Genomic DNA, 15,100 nt, shown 5'->3' with positions numbered 1-15,100 from the left:
CTCTTAACCGCACGTTCCCACCATTCATATCTGTCTGCTCACTAAGGAGGAAGTGGCAAGGCACCTGCAGGGCTGGGAAGTCTGACTCTGCTGTGGCTCTGTGTCCTATCACAGTGTGTCCAATTTAAATGAATGGAACCTGCTAGAATCACCTGGTGTAGAAGCACCAGGGGAAGCCTCCACCCTGGCCATTTGCTTGCTGTTTCTTGTCTAGCTGGTCACATGACCGAGTCAGTCTCTGGGCTGGTAAGGGCAGATGCTGCAGTGCCCACGTCTGGGCCTGGCACAACCTTCTGAGCTCACTATAGCAACTCCTGGTCAGGCCCTGTCTTTTCTCTTTGAACAGCACTTGTGGGATTGAGACGACTCTGTGGACAAGCTGTGGTCCCTATAATGGGGAACCCTGGTGGCAGGAGCCATGGCACAACCACAGAGACCAATCCTGTGCAGCCTCTAAAGGGGACATTGGTGAAGGGGGTTACTAACAAGTGTTAGACCCTTTGAAAAAGTGGAGATGCTGGCCTGCGTTCACCTCAAGAAGACAGGCGGTGGGCGCGTCCCAGGGGGCGTAGCTCGCTCAGGGTAAGGCAGGGATCTGGGCAGCCTTAATTTTGTTACTGATGATCAAAGGACTTAAAAATCAATCTAACGTGGGACAGGAAGGGCAGGAGGGAGGGAGGGGCATGCACCTAGAGGCTGAAATCCCTTGGACCCCCGCATCCAAGGAAGGTGCGCCGGAGCGCGGTGCGCTGAGCGCGAGGAGGGTGAGCCGAGACCCCGCACCGCCACGTGCACACGCACACGCGCACGCGCGTGCACACTCGCCGTGCACCACGCCTGCGGCTCGGCATTGGCATTCCGCGCCGCGCCGCCGGTGCGTGCCCGCGTCGTTCCCAGCCCGCGGCGCGGAGCGGGGACAGTGGCGCATTGTTCGCCGGGACACCCCGGGCGGCGCAGCGCCCTCGGGGCTTGGCGCAGCCCCGCCGCGATTTGCATGCGCTCCAGTCACAAAGGTTCAAGGTCAGGAGCGCGGGGCGGCCAAGCCCCGCCCGGCCCAGGCGCTATTCTTCGCCCCGGCGGCGGGAACTCCTCTCCGCCCGCGCCCGGCCGCCCCTGCGCGTGAATGGCCGAGCGCCGCCGCCGTCTGAGGCGCTTTGTGTCTCGGCCCGGACAGCTGGGCCCGCGGAGGACGTGCCAGCTCGGCCGGCGGCGCCCCCGCGCCAGCGCCCCTCGCCCATGCTAATCAGCCTGGCAGCGCGACTGGGCGGGCGGCCCGGCCCGGAGCCCCTAGCGTCCCCTGCCAGGGCCCCTCCCACTGCTGCCAGGAGCCCCCCACAACTCTCGCCGCCAGGTGCCCTCCACCCCACCCCACCTCCAGCCTCCTGCAGGAGCCCTCTCCAGCTGCCAAGAGTGCTCCGTGGCCCGTGAGAACGGCGGACCCACGGTGCGGGACAGGGAAGAGGTTGGGCAGGGAGCCCCAGGGCTCTGACTGCACTCCTGGGACCCGCGGGGGCTTCTCCAGCCTCAGTCCCCTGAACTGTGAGGCAGGCTGCCGGCGGTGGCCTCCAGAAGCACTTCTGGAACTGGCTGTGTCTCCCAGCAGCCGCCTCCAGCCTGGTGACCCAGACACAAGGATACACCTGGGCTTGTCGTGGAGATGCGTTGACACAGCCTTTAGCGCTGGGAGCTATTCTCTGATCGCACCGCAGGGTCTTAACCCCGCCCACCCTGGTCACTCAAGTCAGGGTCACCTAACCTGGGCTTCCTTCTCAGGCAGGAACCTCTGAATTCCCACGGTACAGTAGCACTCAGGATATATTAATTAATTTCATAATTGGAGAAGCGGGTGCTAGCCACGGTGGCTTATTCTGTGGGCAATGGGGACAGGCCACTGTCTTTGGCATTACCAGTGATTGGAAAGAGACTCAGCCAGGAAGCAGGCCTTTCTTGGGAGGGCCCCACTGAGCCTCTGGGCTCCACTGTGTCCCAGGAATGTCCCCAATCCTGAGCCTCTGGAGAGGCCAGGAGCTGTGTTTCTGTACTAGCTGCAAACCAGCACCTGGTACCCCACCAAGGTGTCCAACAGGAGGTGTAGAGGCAAGGGATGCACGCCAGGCTCTAAGCAGGAAGTAGTGACCAGTGACTTTCCCTAGCAACCTCAGGAAGGAGAATGTAGACAGCAGTTCTTGGACATCTGGAATTCACAGGCTGGTCAAATTTCAAAGAAAAGATTGCAGACCTACAGAAAATTGCCAAATCTTATTTTTCCACATTAGGCTTTAGGAAATTAATTTTCTTTTCTTTTCATTCTTTTTTCTTTTTCTTTCTTTCTTTCTTTCTTTCTTTCTTTCTTTCTTTCTTTCTTTCTTTCTTTCTTATTTGTGTGTATGTGTGTGTGTGAGTGTGTGTGTGTGTGTGTGTGTGTGTGTGTGTGTACCAGGGATTGAATCCACTGTGTGGTGGGCAAGTACCATTGAGCTCTGGCCACCCACAAGGAGGAGATGCATGGCCGGTGCCAGTTGAGAGCCTGCACAGAGGCTTATAGAATGTTCTACAGGAACCTCATCCTCCCTTCCAAGGACAGGCTGCGCTGTGCATGTTTTGCTGATGAGGATGGTGGGCACCATCAGGAATTGTAATGAAATCCTGTGCCCAGCCTCACCGAGGGCAGCTCAGCATGAAGAGAGACCTGAGGCCCAGAGAGAGCGAGGCAACTCTCACAAGGTCATACAGCCAATTAATGGCAAGGAGACGCAGGGAAGCAATTTCTCTTGGCGACATGCATTTGTATCTCATTCCAGCTTCCTTTTGCCTTCTAATCCCTCTTGTCAAGGGTGAAGTTGAAGCTGCCCTGTCTGCACCCGTTGGTGTGAACTAGCCTCTGACTGGCATTGCTCCGCTCCTCAATGCTCAGCAGCTTGCTCTGACTACCGTCCTGGACTTGCTCCTCATGATACAGCGACTCGACACCCTCTTGGGGCCTTGAGGAGACTGAGGCACAGTCCTTACTCTCAGGCAACTCAAGCCCAATGAGGCTCAAGACAAAGACGTGGACCTTGTACCAGAAGGCAGGTAGATCCAGCACCTGGGCAACAGCTCTTCAGCGCTGAGGGATCCATCCTGGAGAGCTTCCCAGAGGAGGTGGTGCTGAGCCAGCAGCCACAGCAGCTGTTTTTCCCAGGAGGAATAAATAGAGGAGCAGCTCTGAGCTTCCCCTTCAGAGGGACCAGCATGCAGGAGAAGGCAGGCAGCTCTCTCTGGCCTGAGGATGGTGTGTTGGGGATAGTTGGTGGCCAACCCTGGGGAATGGTGGGAGGAGGAAGGCTGGAGGGAGCCGGGGCCAACCTGCTGCCGTGCCCACTGTTAGGGAGGCCAGTGGAGGACCACTGTGGCCTGGGGGGGCTGAATGACAGGGGGTTTGGAGGGACAGAGCGCTGTGTGTCTCCATTGTGCCTGGCCTTCCTTGCTGTTGGTCAAGATGGACAGAGGGTGCCTTGGGTCAGCCCCAGATTTGGTGTAGATCCCCTGTGTCACTGGCCAAGTGTGTTGGCCACTGGAGTGTCGTGCAAGAGCCCCCTCCCTCTGGGGGTCCTGAAGGTGGGCTTTAGGGGCTGATGCTCATATGTCCTCTTCTTAGATGCATCCAACGTTGCTGCCCCTGCAACAGTGGACACTGCCCTGCAGGTGAGAGTGAAGAGCTTGTAGGCCTGGGGGAGACTGGAAGGCATTCCCCACGGCCCACGCTAGGCAGGCCCAGCCCTACAGCAAGCCAGGAGCTAGCAGCACTCAGAGGCCCCTGGGGGCACCTAGGAGTCCAGCCTTCCTCAGAGTCAGAGAACCGGGGTCCTGCAGAACTCGGAGCCCACTGTCTTGGGACTGCTCAACAAAGGGGAGAAGACAGGAGTCCACAGTGGACCAAAGGCCCCGGGCTTGGGCTCATGTCCCCACAGTTAGTTCCTGCTGCAGCAGGTCTCCCGCCAGGTAGAATAAGACACCTCTAGATAAAAAGCACTCCCACATGCTGTGGGTACTAGGCCAGTCTGTCTGCCCCCCTGAAAGGCCAACTGATAATATTCTAGAGCCTTAAAGAGCCAGCCCTCCATGGAGTCACAGAGACTCTCCCAGGTGACCTGAGGGATTTGTGAGAGGTATACAGGAGATGTTCATCCCAGCACACCTGAACATCACCTGGGTGGCCCACGGCACAGAATTGGGCAAAGAAGGTGAATGCACAACGGCTGGCTTGGCCGTCACTGAAGTATGCTGAGACACTTCATGATGGGGGGGTCTTCACCGCGTGGAACACCACTTATGGCCACAGGGATTCAGGGCGCATCATGAGTAGAAGGGGAAGCTCCACAAATGCACCCCCGTGACCCCTGTGCTTTCTCTGAGTGATGATATGCCTTGGGTATTCTCTCATGGGTGCTGTTCCATGTTTGCAAAATTATCAACAATAAGCATGTATCATGCTTGCCAAGGAAGAGTGTGTGTGTGTGCGCGCGCGCATGCATCTGCCTGCTTCAGTGGCCCAGAATAGAAGACTAAGTTCAGCTAAAAAAGTGAAACCTGACATGGCCCAATTGCCCTGAGCAGGGGTCCTTAGAAGGACCCCTGTGGGCCATCTGGGCAGGGGTAACCAAGAGGGGCATTTTACTTGTATAGACCTCATCTCATCCAGCCATTCTTGAGACCAGAGTCTAAGAAAGATCTTTTTTTTTTTCCCCAGAAATGTGTGTGTGTGTGTGTGTGTGTGTGTGTGTGTGTTAAAGCATACACACAACATCTACCCTCTCAGCAGCAACCATCACCTTATCCATCTCCACAAGGTTTTCATCATCCCAAACGGTGCAGCTGCCGTGGAAAGCTGCCTGGTGGCTCCTCAAGAAGCTAACGGAAGTGCCACGTGACCTGGGAGGTAATAATTCCCCTTCTCCTCTCTGCCCTCCACTGCGGGGTAGACCCTGCTCTACCTTCCTTTGAAGCTCACTCTTCTCATGCAAGCCGACCTGACAGCAGGTGTCCTCTACATCTGGCTGATCTCACGGTATTTTCAGGGTTTGTCTCTGTGGCAGCAGGTGTGAGAACATCATCCATCTGTGGGGGATACTTGGGCTCTTCTCATTCCTGCCTCTCCTCTGCTGAGTAACGCATCTGTGAACATGAGTGTCAGTGCTCTGCTCTCGCTTCTTGGGGAATATAGGAGCAAGTGAGACTGCTGGGTCACGCGGCAGTTCCCTCAGTTCTTGAGGAGCCACCAGGCAGCTTTCCACGGTGGCTGCACTGTCTCACGTGCCCACCAGCCACTCGCAAGGATTCCTATTTCTCCTTATCCTTGCCAACACTTGCTTCTTCTTTTGAAACAATTTGTACAGTGGTTATCTTAGTAGGTGTGAGGTGCTATTTCATGATTTTGATTTGCACTTCCCTGGTGGCCAGTGATGTTAAGCATATTTTCATGTGTTTTATTGGCCATTTGTAATCTCCTTTGAGGAATTCATACCCTTGCCCATAATTATATTGGATATTTTGTGTGAGTTTTAGTTCTACATATAATCTGAACATGAGTTCTTTTTTTGTGTGGGGGGGAATAAAGTGTTTTGTTTCAAAAAACGTGTGAAAACACTCATTTATTACTTTTTTAAATTTAGACACATGTCTTCAAAAAGATGGGTACAAAAAGTATTAGTGTTTATATTCTTTGACACAGCAATTCCACGCCAAATGAATTTTCATGGACGGGCATGATGATTTAGTTGTGAGAATATTCATCACAAAAGGAGAAAGAAAGCAAGGGAGAGATGAAATTGGCAACATCAATATTCAATACTAGGGCTGAGGTTGTGGTTCAGCTGTAGAGTGCTTGCCTAGCATATGTGAGGCACTGGGTTTGATTCTTAACACCTCATATAAGTAAATAAAATAAAGGTCTATCAACAACTAAAAAAAATCTAAAAATCCAATAAAATGAGTTAATAAAATGGGCTCCACCCAACTCAGGGCTATGGATGATAACATATAACTTGGTAGGTGGACACTCCATAAGACCTTCACTTTACAGGAATGTACGAAGACAGCTTTACAAAGGAGTATTTACTGTATGATCTCATTTTTGTTTCAAACATACATATAAAAAAGGACGCCAAAATGTCGACACTGGTAATCTTGTATGATCAGGTTAATTTTCTTCAATTTTCCAAATTGTCTACAGTAATATGTGGTTAGGCAGGCAGGAAAAAATGTTCAGTTATTTTTAAGGGATCCACAAGTGTATGTACAATGTTATCTGATTATTTTTTTTAAAAATGTACACTATTTACAAAAAAGAGGACTCCGGAGGAACCTTGGTTAGTGAGCACCGGGAAAGCGTGTCCTTTTCTTACCGGGTACTCGCCTAGCTTTTGCAAATTCTCCACTGACGGTTGTCTTAAGCTTTTAAAGACAAATATCTAATTTAAGTGAAAATCCAGGTTAAATGAGACCTCCGGTTTGCCAGCTAGCACAGGACATGCCCGGGCTCGGGTCGAGCCTGGCCGAGGCGCGAACGCGGGCTGCCGGAACCCCGCAAGCCCAACCCGGCCCGCGCCCTGGCTCCGCCCCGGCCGGCAAGACCCCACCCATGACCCGTCCCCAGCGACACGGCCCGCAGCGCCTCCGCGGAGCTTTCTGAGCAAGCCGCCCGAGGGCCCGCCCACGACCCGCCCCAGCCAGCAAGTCCCCGCCCCCAAGCGCCACCGCCCGATCGGCCACGCCCACTCGGCCGCGACTCGACTGGCGGCGGGGGAGGTCTGAAACCGCTGCCCAGAGGCCCCGCCCCCAGATCCGGCCCTGCCCCTGGGCTCCAGAGTTGCGTCCGCTCGCTCCGCCTCACCCTCGCCCGTGCTTCCGGAGCGGGCCGCGCAGAGGCCCCGCCCACTGCCTCGCGACGCCCCGCCCCTCCCAGGCGCTGCGTCCGCGCGTCGTTCCTCTCACTGACTTCCGGGGCGGGGCGGAAGTGTGGGCGGCGTGCCTGCTCCGCGGGCCCGACGCGGCCCGTCGCGGCTAGCGTGCCTCACCAGGTCGCTTGCGTGTCTGTCCCCGCCCGCCTCCAGGATACCAGGAACTGGGGACCGCGGCAGAGAGAGGGGACGGGCGAGAGATGGGGCTGTGACCCTCAAGGCGCTCCCGAGTCGTGGTCTCCGCCGTCGCCTTCCTGGGCAGGAGCGCGGTGGGCCCAGCGTCGAGGAGCGACGCAGACCCCTTTTGCTGCTGGCCGTGACTCAGCCCCAGCAGTGTGAGCTAGAGTCCGGGCGCGTGCCTCCGGGAAGGCTGAAGGCCCAGAGGTCATTGAAAACCACGTGCCGGGCAATCCTGGGCATACCCATGAACGTGTCCTGTGTTCCCCATGCCAGCACTGTCACCTACTGTCGTCATAAGGTCCCTTTCCACAGGTGAGGGGATCGAGACCAAGAGGGAGAAAAGGCACAGTTTGGGTTTGGACCCATTGAGCCGACCTGGCATCTAGAGTCTTTTCAGTGGGCATAGTTGCCTGCAGCTGTACCTTACCATAGCTTTTTGCAATTTCAACCCCAGCTGGGAGGCCCTCCTGCCCAGAGAAAGGATATCTTACCACATTATCACCAGCACTGGAGAGATTAAAATTTCAAGTGCTACCACTGAAATTGGCCATACACAGGCAGAGGCCTCAAATTTCTCTCCTACTGAATGTCTATCCCTTTAATACCATTGAAAAAAAAAAAAAAAAGGTTTAAGTGGAAACATTTTAAGTTGAGGTTCATCTGTACTTTGCCTCCTGCTCAAAGGAAGAGAAGGGTTTCCTTTGTATGGTGTCTGAGGAGAAGGCATGAAGAAGTAGCTGATCCTGAGATGGCGGGCTGTGAGATCAAGCCTACTGGGCCAGTGACCCAGGAACCGAACTATATATGAGAGAAATCCCCAATACACACATGCCCTCTGTGTCGAAGAAATCAACCCATTGTACTCTGGAGACTGCATCTCCCATCTGTACCCACCCCTCTCCCTGGGATACACCAAGGGGCATTCAGATTTCACTGGCTTTCCAGGTTGTCTATGCTGGACATTGGCAGCAGACAGCACATGGGATGCCTGGCCCAGGCCTGGGGCCCAGCACAGCCTGTCTGCAGCAGTTCGGATTTTCTAGCCTCAAATGTCCCTTGGAGAGGAAGCTGCACATTGATTTTTTTTTTTTTTTTTTTGGCTCCATATTAAAGAACAAAGCATGGGAACTGGACAGGCCTCTCTGTAAACAGAAAACACATGTTTTCCAGAGAATGGTCTCTTCCTTTCTTGTTTAATCTCCTATACACAGAGGTCTCCTCCAGGATTCCTGACACTCGGGCCAACACCCACCTTCTTCATGGGGGTAATGAAGTGTTAGTGGATCTGCTCAGCAGTGAAGTGGGCCTGGAATGTGGTCCCAGAAAGGCAGCACCTGACGGGATTCAGTGAAGGCCTGAACCATTTATGTCCCCTACGGTCATGAGAGTTGTCCTGGGTTCTACACGTACTAGCTCCCAATGAATGAGTGTTCTTTGGGGCCTGCTAACTACATAAAGGCAGAGACTTCTCTAATCTGAGGAGGCTGAGACTTCACATCTACAAATAGGTATCCTGGGACTCACTATCCACTGCTATGTGGCTTCAGGCCAGTTTTTTTTTTTTTTTTAACCTCTCTGAGCCTCAGTCTTCTCATTTGTAAAATGGAGGTGACCATATTTTGTTGTTGAGGGTTAAATAAGATAGTAGGAATGGCCTGTCAAACAACTAGGAGCTAGTTTAATAAGCAGGCAAAATCAAACTCAGTTACAGTTTCAATGCTGAGCTATTTCTGAACTCTAGAAATTTGTAGAATGGCCTGGGAGCCCTCTATACAGCCCCAGGATTCCTGTACTCTGACAAGCACCTCCTTATCCCTTGTCTTCTGCTGGGAACTTCTATCCCCAGATCAGCTGTGGCACCTCTATGGAAGCAGCCTCCATAGGGTTATCTTCTTGAACGTCCTCAGCAGCCATCTGTGCCCTTGAGGGGATATTTGATGGCCCAGACATCCTTGGGCCAAGTCTGCTGAGAGTTTTGTGGAAGTCCAGCCCAGACCTCTTGTCTAGGGGCCAGGATGTGCAGAAACCATAAAGGGGAATTCCTTGTGGATCCTGGCTCTGAGGGCCATTTGGAAGAACATGGACTAAATCATCTCCTAGGTCGCCATGGGTGTCTGGGTGTGTGTGAAACCAGAGATATTTGCATGCTCCCAGAGTTGGCAGAGAGACCAGACCAAAGCCTCATTAACACAGGTTGCCTCAGCCCACAGTTGAGTTTCTTAGGAGAAACCTTTCCTCCTGGGAAAATTCTGATAGTGCGTTGTTCAGAAGATGATGGGTTTTTGAGGCTGGGTTTTACTCCTGGCCTATCCCTGACCAGCTGTGTGACCTCTGGCAGGCCCCTGGATCAGTTTGCCATTTCCCCATCTATGAGTGCTCCAAGGGACAGGCCAAGGCCACACAAGCGAGTATCCCCAACATGTCAGCAACCCTGCTCATTAGAAAAATTTGAAAAGTAATTGGCATTCTCAAAAGTTCTATTCATAACAACCAAAAATAAACTAAAAATCAGAAACAGTTGTCCATCGCTAAATATATAAGCTTCAGCAGGCTGCAGTGGACTGTCATAAAGCAATAAAAAGGACCAAGCTCTGGGTAGACAGAAGACACCAAGGAAGTGTGCCAAGCAAGTGTTCCTGCTCCACTCTCCAGTTAAGTTAAATGAAGGTTCAACTACTCAGCAAGGACAGGACTCAGGTGGCCTGGGGAGGAGCAAGGGGGTACTAGAGGACATTATGTGGGGTGCATGTGTCCTTTCTTAATAGAGATGGTGGCCACACAATTGTATATAATTGTCAGAAGTCATCCCTGGGAGCTGGGGATGTGTCGCAGCAGTTCAGCCCTTGCCTAGCATGCAGGAAGCCCTGGGTTCCACCCAGCACCACCACCAAAAAAAAAAAATCCATGATGCAAATTAAAAGGGTCTTGCTATATGGAATTATATCTCAGTAAAATTGATTTTTAAAATTGATATTTAGCTTTTACTTTTCAAATCTAGTAGAGAATATTTAATGAAACAAAATGCTCACAATGTATCAAACAGAATGATTCTAAAATATAGTATGGTCTAACTGTTCCATAATTACATGTATACATCTGTAACCTATGGTGTGGTCTAATTATGTAAGTGTGTGTGTATACACATGAGAGTGTACACACACACACACACACACACACACACACACACACAGAATTTGGAAAATATACCAAAAGGACTTTTAGTAAAATATACCCAGTAATTACCTCATGGGTAATTTTTGTTTTCTTTTTTGTGCCTTTCTGTATTTCCAATTTTCCTTAATGAACACTTTTCTTGTTATGAACAAATTAAGTAAAACCAAGCGTATTTCTTTTTTTCCAGCTGTAGCAGGTTGGAGACATGGGCTGGGTTCCTGAACAGAACATGAAAGACACCCGGTTCCAGCGAAGGGAGGTGCCTGGCAAGGCCTCAGCAGGGAAGAGGGCCTGAGGGCGGCTCCCACCTCTCCTCTAGCTGGCTCAGTGCTGGCTCACTCTGGAGGGCTGACATGCCCTCTGGGGACTGCTGAGCTGCTGATGCTTGGAGGGGAAGGGTGGCCTGGAGGAGCATTGCTGGGGCCAGATCTTACTGTGGGTGCTGGGCCCTGCATGCCTGTCCTCTCGTGCTGCTACCCTGTACGTGGGGCTCAGAGCTCGGTTATCTTGGCCCCTGTGCCAGGGACTCTCCTTGAGGGCTGGTAGGGATGGACAGACCTACGCTGTGCCGTTCCCTGCACAATGTCACTGCCTCCTGTCCGTGGCCCTGGGTTATTGTTTGCCACCACCTGTCCCGCCAAATTTGAGGAAACTGAGGATCAGAGATGAGAAGTGGCTTGCCCAGAACCACCCTGGGCAGGATTTGACCTATATCAGGATTTCTGTTGTCTTCAACTTAAGTTCCCAGAAGCTGCAGTGTGGGGCGGGGGTTCGGGCTGTGGTTTTTCTATGTCTGACTCTATTCCTGGTTCTTGTGGGTTCAGCAGACCCACTATCCTGGCTGAGCTTCGTGGTCATGGTGCACTTCTCTGGGAACAGGCCCCTGCCTGTGTCCCCCACCCCTGCATCTCTTGCCCAAGTGGCAAGAGATACAGGGGTGGGGGAGGGAGGCCTGACTGTGGTGGTTTCATCTCTTCCCTGACTGACAGCACATTCTGCAACCACCTTGGAAATTAAAATAATAGCCTAAATATATTAAAATATATATTTTTTAAGCAAGTCCCACATGGGGGTGCTGAGGCACAGAAGGTCAAGGACACAACGTGTGGAGAATCTATCACTGGCACTTTCATATCGCAGCTGTCACAGTGTACAGTCCTGGAGAATGGGCAGCCACACACACTGAATTTACGCCTGTGTGTGGAGGCTGCACTGGCGTGGGGTCGGCTGGCGTGCTGTTGGCTGGGGTCATTGCACAGCTTGGGGGTTGCTAGCCCTGCCCAGTCTTCTGTGAGGCCTCACTTGTGTTTCCATTTAAAAACAAGTTGGGGGGGCTGGAGATGTGGCTCAGCGGTAGCGCGCTCGCCTGGCATGCGTGCGGCCCGGGTTCGATCCTCAGCACCACATACCAACAAAGATGTTGTGTCCGCCGAGAACTAAAAAATAAATACTAAAAAAATTCTCTCTCTCTCTCTCTCCTCTCTCACTCTCTCTTTAAAAAAAAATAAAATAAAATAAAATAAAAAAATAAAAACAAGTTGGGGGCCAGGGTTGTGGCTCAGTGACAGAGCGCTTGCCTAGCATACATGAGGCACTGGGTTCGATCCCTGGCACCACATAAAAACAAATAAAATAAAGGTATTGTGTCTACCTACAATAAAAAGAAAATTTTTTTAAAAATACAAGTTGGGGGTTGGGGCTGGGGCTCAGGGGTACCACACTTGCCTGGCATGTGTGAGGCACTAAGTTCGATTCTCAGCACCGCATAAAAATAAATAAAATAAAGGTTCTCACCACATAAAAATTAATAAAATAAAGGTTCTATCAACAACTAAAAAAAAGTCTTTAGAAAAACAAGTTGGGGTAAAAAAGAAATTTTTAAATGCAGTATAATTGAGTTTAATTTGAATTTAAATTTATTTTTTAAGTTCAATTTTATTTTTAACTGATAGATAAAAATTGTACATATTTATGGAGCACCATATGCTATTTCTATAATGTATACATAGTATAGTATTTAATTCAGATTAAGCATGTTTATCTCCTCAAACATTTATCATGTCTTTATGACGAAAACAAACCCCTTTTTTGCAGCTTTCTGGAACATACAGTGCACAGAGGTCATCTGCAGCCACCGTGCTGGGCAGCACATGGCGGGCGGGGCCTTGCTCCCCTGTGGTCCTTGGTCAACCTCCCTATATTTCTAGGACTGCACAGAAGCGCACTGGCCTCACTGTCTACAGGCTTTGGAGTAAAGGACATGGTGGAAACTTCTCCTTTCTTTTTCTTTCTCCAAACATTCTATAGCAGTGTGTGTTACTTTTATAATGAGAAGAGGTAAATACATTCAGGGTAAAAGTAGTGAAACTGTCTAAGCCCTCATGTCAAATGACAATCAAGGACACTGGCCTTTGCCGAGTGCCTGGTATGCACAGATCTACTGCTCTGAACACCCCGCCTGTGGGATGGTGCGCGGGTGTTTCTTGGTGGAGCCGGGGCAAAGCAGAACATTCCATCCTCCAAGCCTTAGGATTACACTGTTTTTCTTTTTCTTTCTTCCTTTTTTTTTTTTCCCCTCCAGTGCTGAGGATTTTTTTCCCAGCACTTCACACATGCTATGCAAGTGCTCCACCACTGAGCTATACCCCCAGTCCATTTTATTTTACTTTGAGACAGTCTCACTAAGTTGCTGCAATCCTCCCGTCTCAGCCTCCGGAGTTGCTGGGACAACAGGCACGCACCAATGCACCCATGTGGATTGCACTGTTTTCCTCACATCTTCCTCCCTGAAAGGTGGACATTTTCCCTGAACACAGTAATCTTCAACTGAAATATTTTTACCTCATTTACCTAGAATGTGGAATTATTTCTGTACGCAGAACTTAGTTTAAACATACTTACAAATCATAGACATTTACCTCCTCACTCTACAGCATTATTAACCAGCAGCCAAAGTCAGGATTAGCAGGCCCAGAGCAAGATGAAAATGCAGGCCCTGTACTCAAAAATGACCCAGAATTATGAGCCGGTTATAGCTGAGCATTGAGTACTGGGCCCTTCCGCAGGTGTGGTGTGGCCATGTACAAAGGAGGGGGCTCACGGTCAGGCAGCCAGCCTGGGGACAAGATAGTGATATTTTCCAATAGAACTAGGGTGGCATTCCCCTTTGAGACAAGTACACCAGTGACAAGGAGGCAGGAAGCAAAGGAGTTCAGACGTCAGGGAGACACCATGTTTCTAATGCACCTGATGTTTTATATGAAAATATAAAACAGTGTGCCCTGTTAAGTATGCCCGCAGAGAGAGCAGGCAGCTTCCCTCTCCGGGAAAGGCCAGGCCCTGAGCAAGGCGCTGCATTGAGAGGAGGGAATTCTGCCACTTCTCCACCTGGTGTTCTGCCTCAGTGGAATGTCAGTCGCTGTGCCCTGGAGTGAGTGAGGCTGGCGTCCTGAGGCCTGGGGAGGAATAGGGACAGGCTTTGCCAGGGCTGACCACCATGAAGAGCAGCCGCATCCCCCTGCCTGGGACAGGATCCTGGGTTCTGTTGGCAGGTGGATTTTCCCCCAGAGGTACCTCACAGGCCGTCCCAGCCAGCCCTGGCACCTCCTGGCATCTCCACAACCTGTGTTCTCAGGGACAGAAGTCTCGGAAGTTTCCAGATGGATGGGCAGCAAGGCCTCTTCCACGAATCACTTATAGAAGTCCAGGACAGAATCCAGAAAGAACTGAGCTTGGGCCGTCATTAGAAGGGGATCCCCATCTCGGGAAGCGGGGCTGCAGCTCCTTGAGCCACAAACCACTTCTGTGGGGGAAGAGACAGCATGGTCTTCCCTCTCGACCCCCACTTAGGCCTCCATAGCCCCCTCCATTTTTCTTTAAAAAACAAGCAGGCAGAAGCTCTGTGCTCCCAACCTGAAATAGTGCTCTGGAGGAGCAGGCCTGGGACTTTTTTCTGCATAAATGAGTCGGGGGTGGGAGGATAAATGGTAAACATAGCCAGTGAGGTGCAGAAGTGCCCCAAGCCAGCTGGCAGCTGGAGGCCCATGCCCCTCAGCACCTGGTCCATGGCCTGCAGGGCCTTGGCAGTCTCTGGGGCCTGGGCTCAGCTACTTTGTGGATTTTCAGGCCTGGGGCTACTCACCTGCTGCCCCTACCCAGGATGTGTCCCCAGGACCCTGCCCTGGAGGAGTTCAAAGCCAGGCAGAGAGAAGAGGACAGTAAATGGCAGAGAGCAACTGAGGACCTGCAGCTCAGGACGAGGCCAGAGAATCCTTCCAGCCTCACCCATCAAATATCTTCCTTGGAGGTTGGGAACAGGGACACCACACCTTTTGGAGGAGGCTGGATGGGTCTGGGCACAGGACCCGCATGGAATCCTCCTTCCTGTTCTGGGCCACAGGCTGACCTGGCACTGGAGGGCAGGAGGCAGCCACCACCCTCCCACTCTGCAGTTGGACGTGGTGTCACCTGCTGTTAGCAAGTTCTTACACCCACCCTCACTCCCAGACCCGTGGGAGTGGGCTCTCAAGTGCCAGATGCCTGCCGAGGCCACCCTGGAGAGTGACCAGAGCTTGGGGAAGGGCCATCCCACCCGCTGCAGGACATTCTTGTTTACCTCCTAAGAAAAAGACAAAACCAAAAACCCGTGTGGGTGGAATTTCAAGTTCTGGGCTTTCTCAGTGGGCTCGCTCTCCCCGCAGTCCTCTCTTCCTCCCTCTCCCGGGCCTGCTCTCTCCCTCTTTGTTGCCAAGCTCAGACGTCGCTGCTGAAACCCAGCCCAGCGTCCGCGAAGCCCGGAAACTTCCAGC

The 15,100-nt window shown here is 51.9% G+C and overlaps 3 long non-coding RNA genes across 4 annotated transcripts; 2 read left to right on the top strand and 1 right to left on the bottom strand.

Moving 5' to 3' along the window:
- The first annotated feature begins 854 nt into the window (after nucleotides 1-854).
- LOC120887224 (uncharacterized) lies at nucleotides 855-5,629 on the top strand. Its single transcript, XR_013440143.1, has 3 exons — nucleotides 855-1,796; nucleotides 2,834-3,271; nucleotides 3,638-5,629. It is a non-coding gene; the product is annotated as an uncharacterized LOC120887224 (long non-coding RNA).
- A 1,354-nt stretch (nucleotides 5,630-6,983) lies between these two features.
- LOC144378463 (uncharacterized) lies at nucleotides 6,984-11,772 on the top strand. Its single transcript, XR_013440142.1, has 2 exons — nucleotides 6,984-7,430; nucleotides 10,480-11,772. It is a non-coding gene; the product is annotated as an uncharacterized LOC144378463 (long non-coding RNA).
- Nucleotides 11,773-13,526: 1,754 nt separating this feature from the next.
- Nucleotides 13,527-15,048, bottom strand: LOC144378461 (uncharacterized). Of its 2 annotated transcripts, XR_013440140.1 has the most exons (3): nucleotides 14,908-15,048; nucleotides 13,866-14,094; nucleotides 13,527-13,747 (listed from the first exon to the last, which is right to left on the bottom strand). It is a non-coding gene; the product is annotated as an uncharacterized LOC144378461 (long non-coding RNA). The 2 variants fall into 2 exon arrangements; XR_013440139.1 differs by having other exon boundaries at nucleotides 13,527-14,094.
- Nucleotides 15,049-15,100: the final 52 nt, after the last annotated feature.

This window comes from Ictidomys tridecemlineatus, chromosome 6 (assembly GCF_052094955.1).
Source record: "Ictidomys tridecemlineatus isolate mIctTri1 chromosome 6, mIctTri1.hap1, whole genome shotgun sequence".
Classification (NCBI taxonomy): Eukaryota; Metazoa; Chordata; class Mammalia; order Rodentia; family Sciuridae; genus Ictidomys; species Ictidomys tridecemlineatus.
The sequence above is the reverse complement of the archived record's forward strand: the minus strand, read 5'-3'. Positions and strand labels throughout refer to the sequence as shown.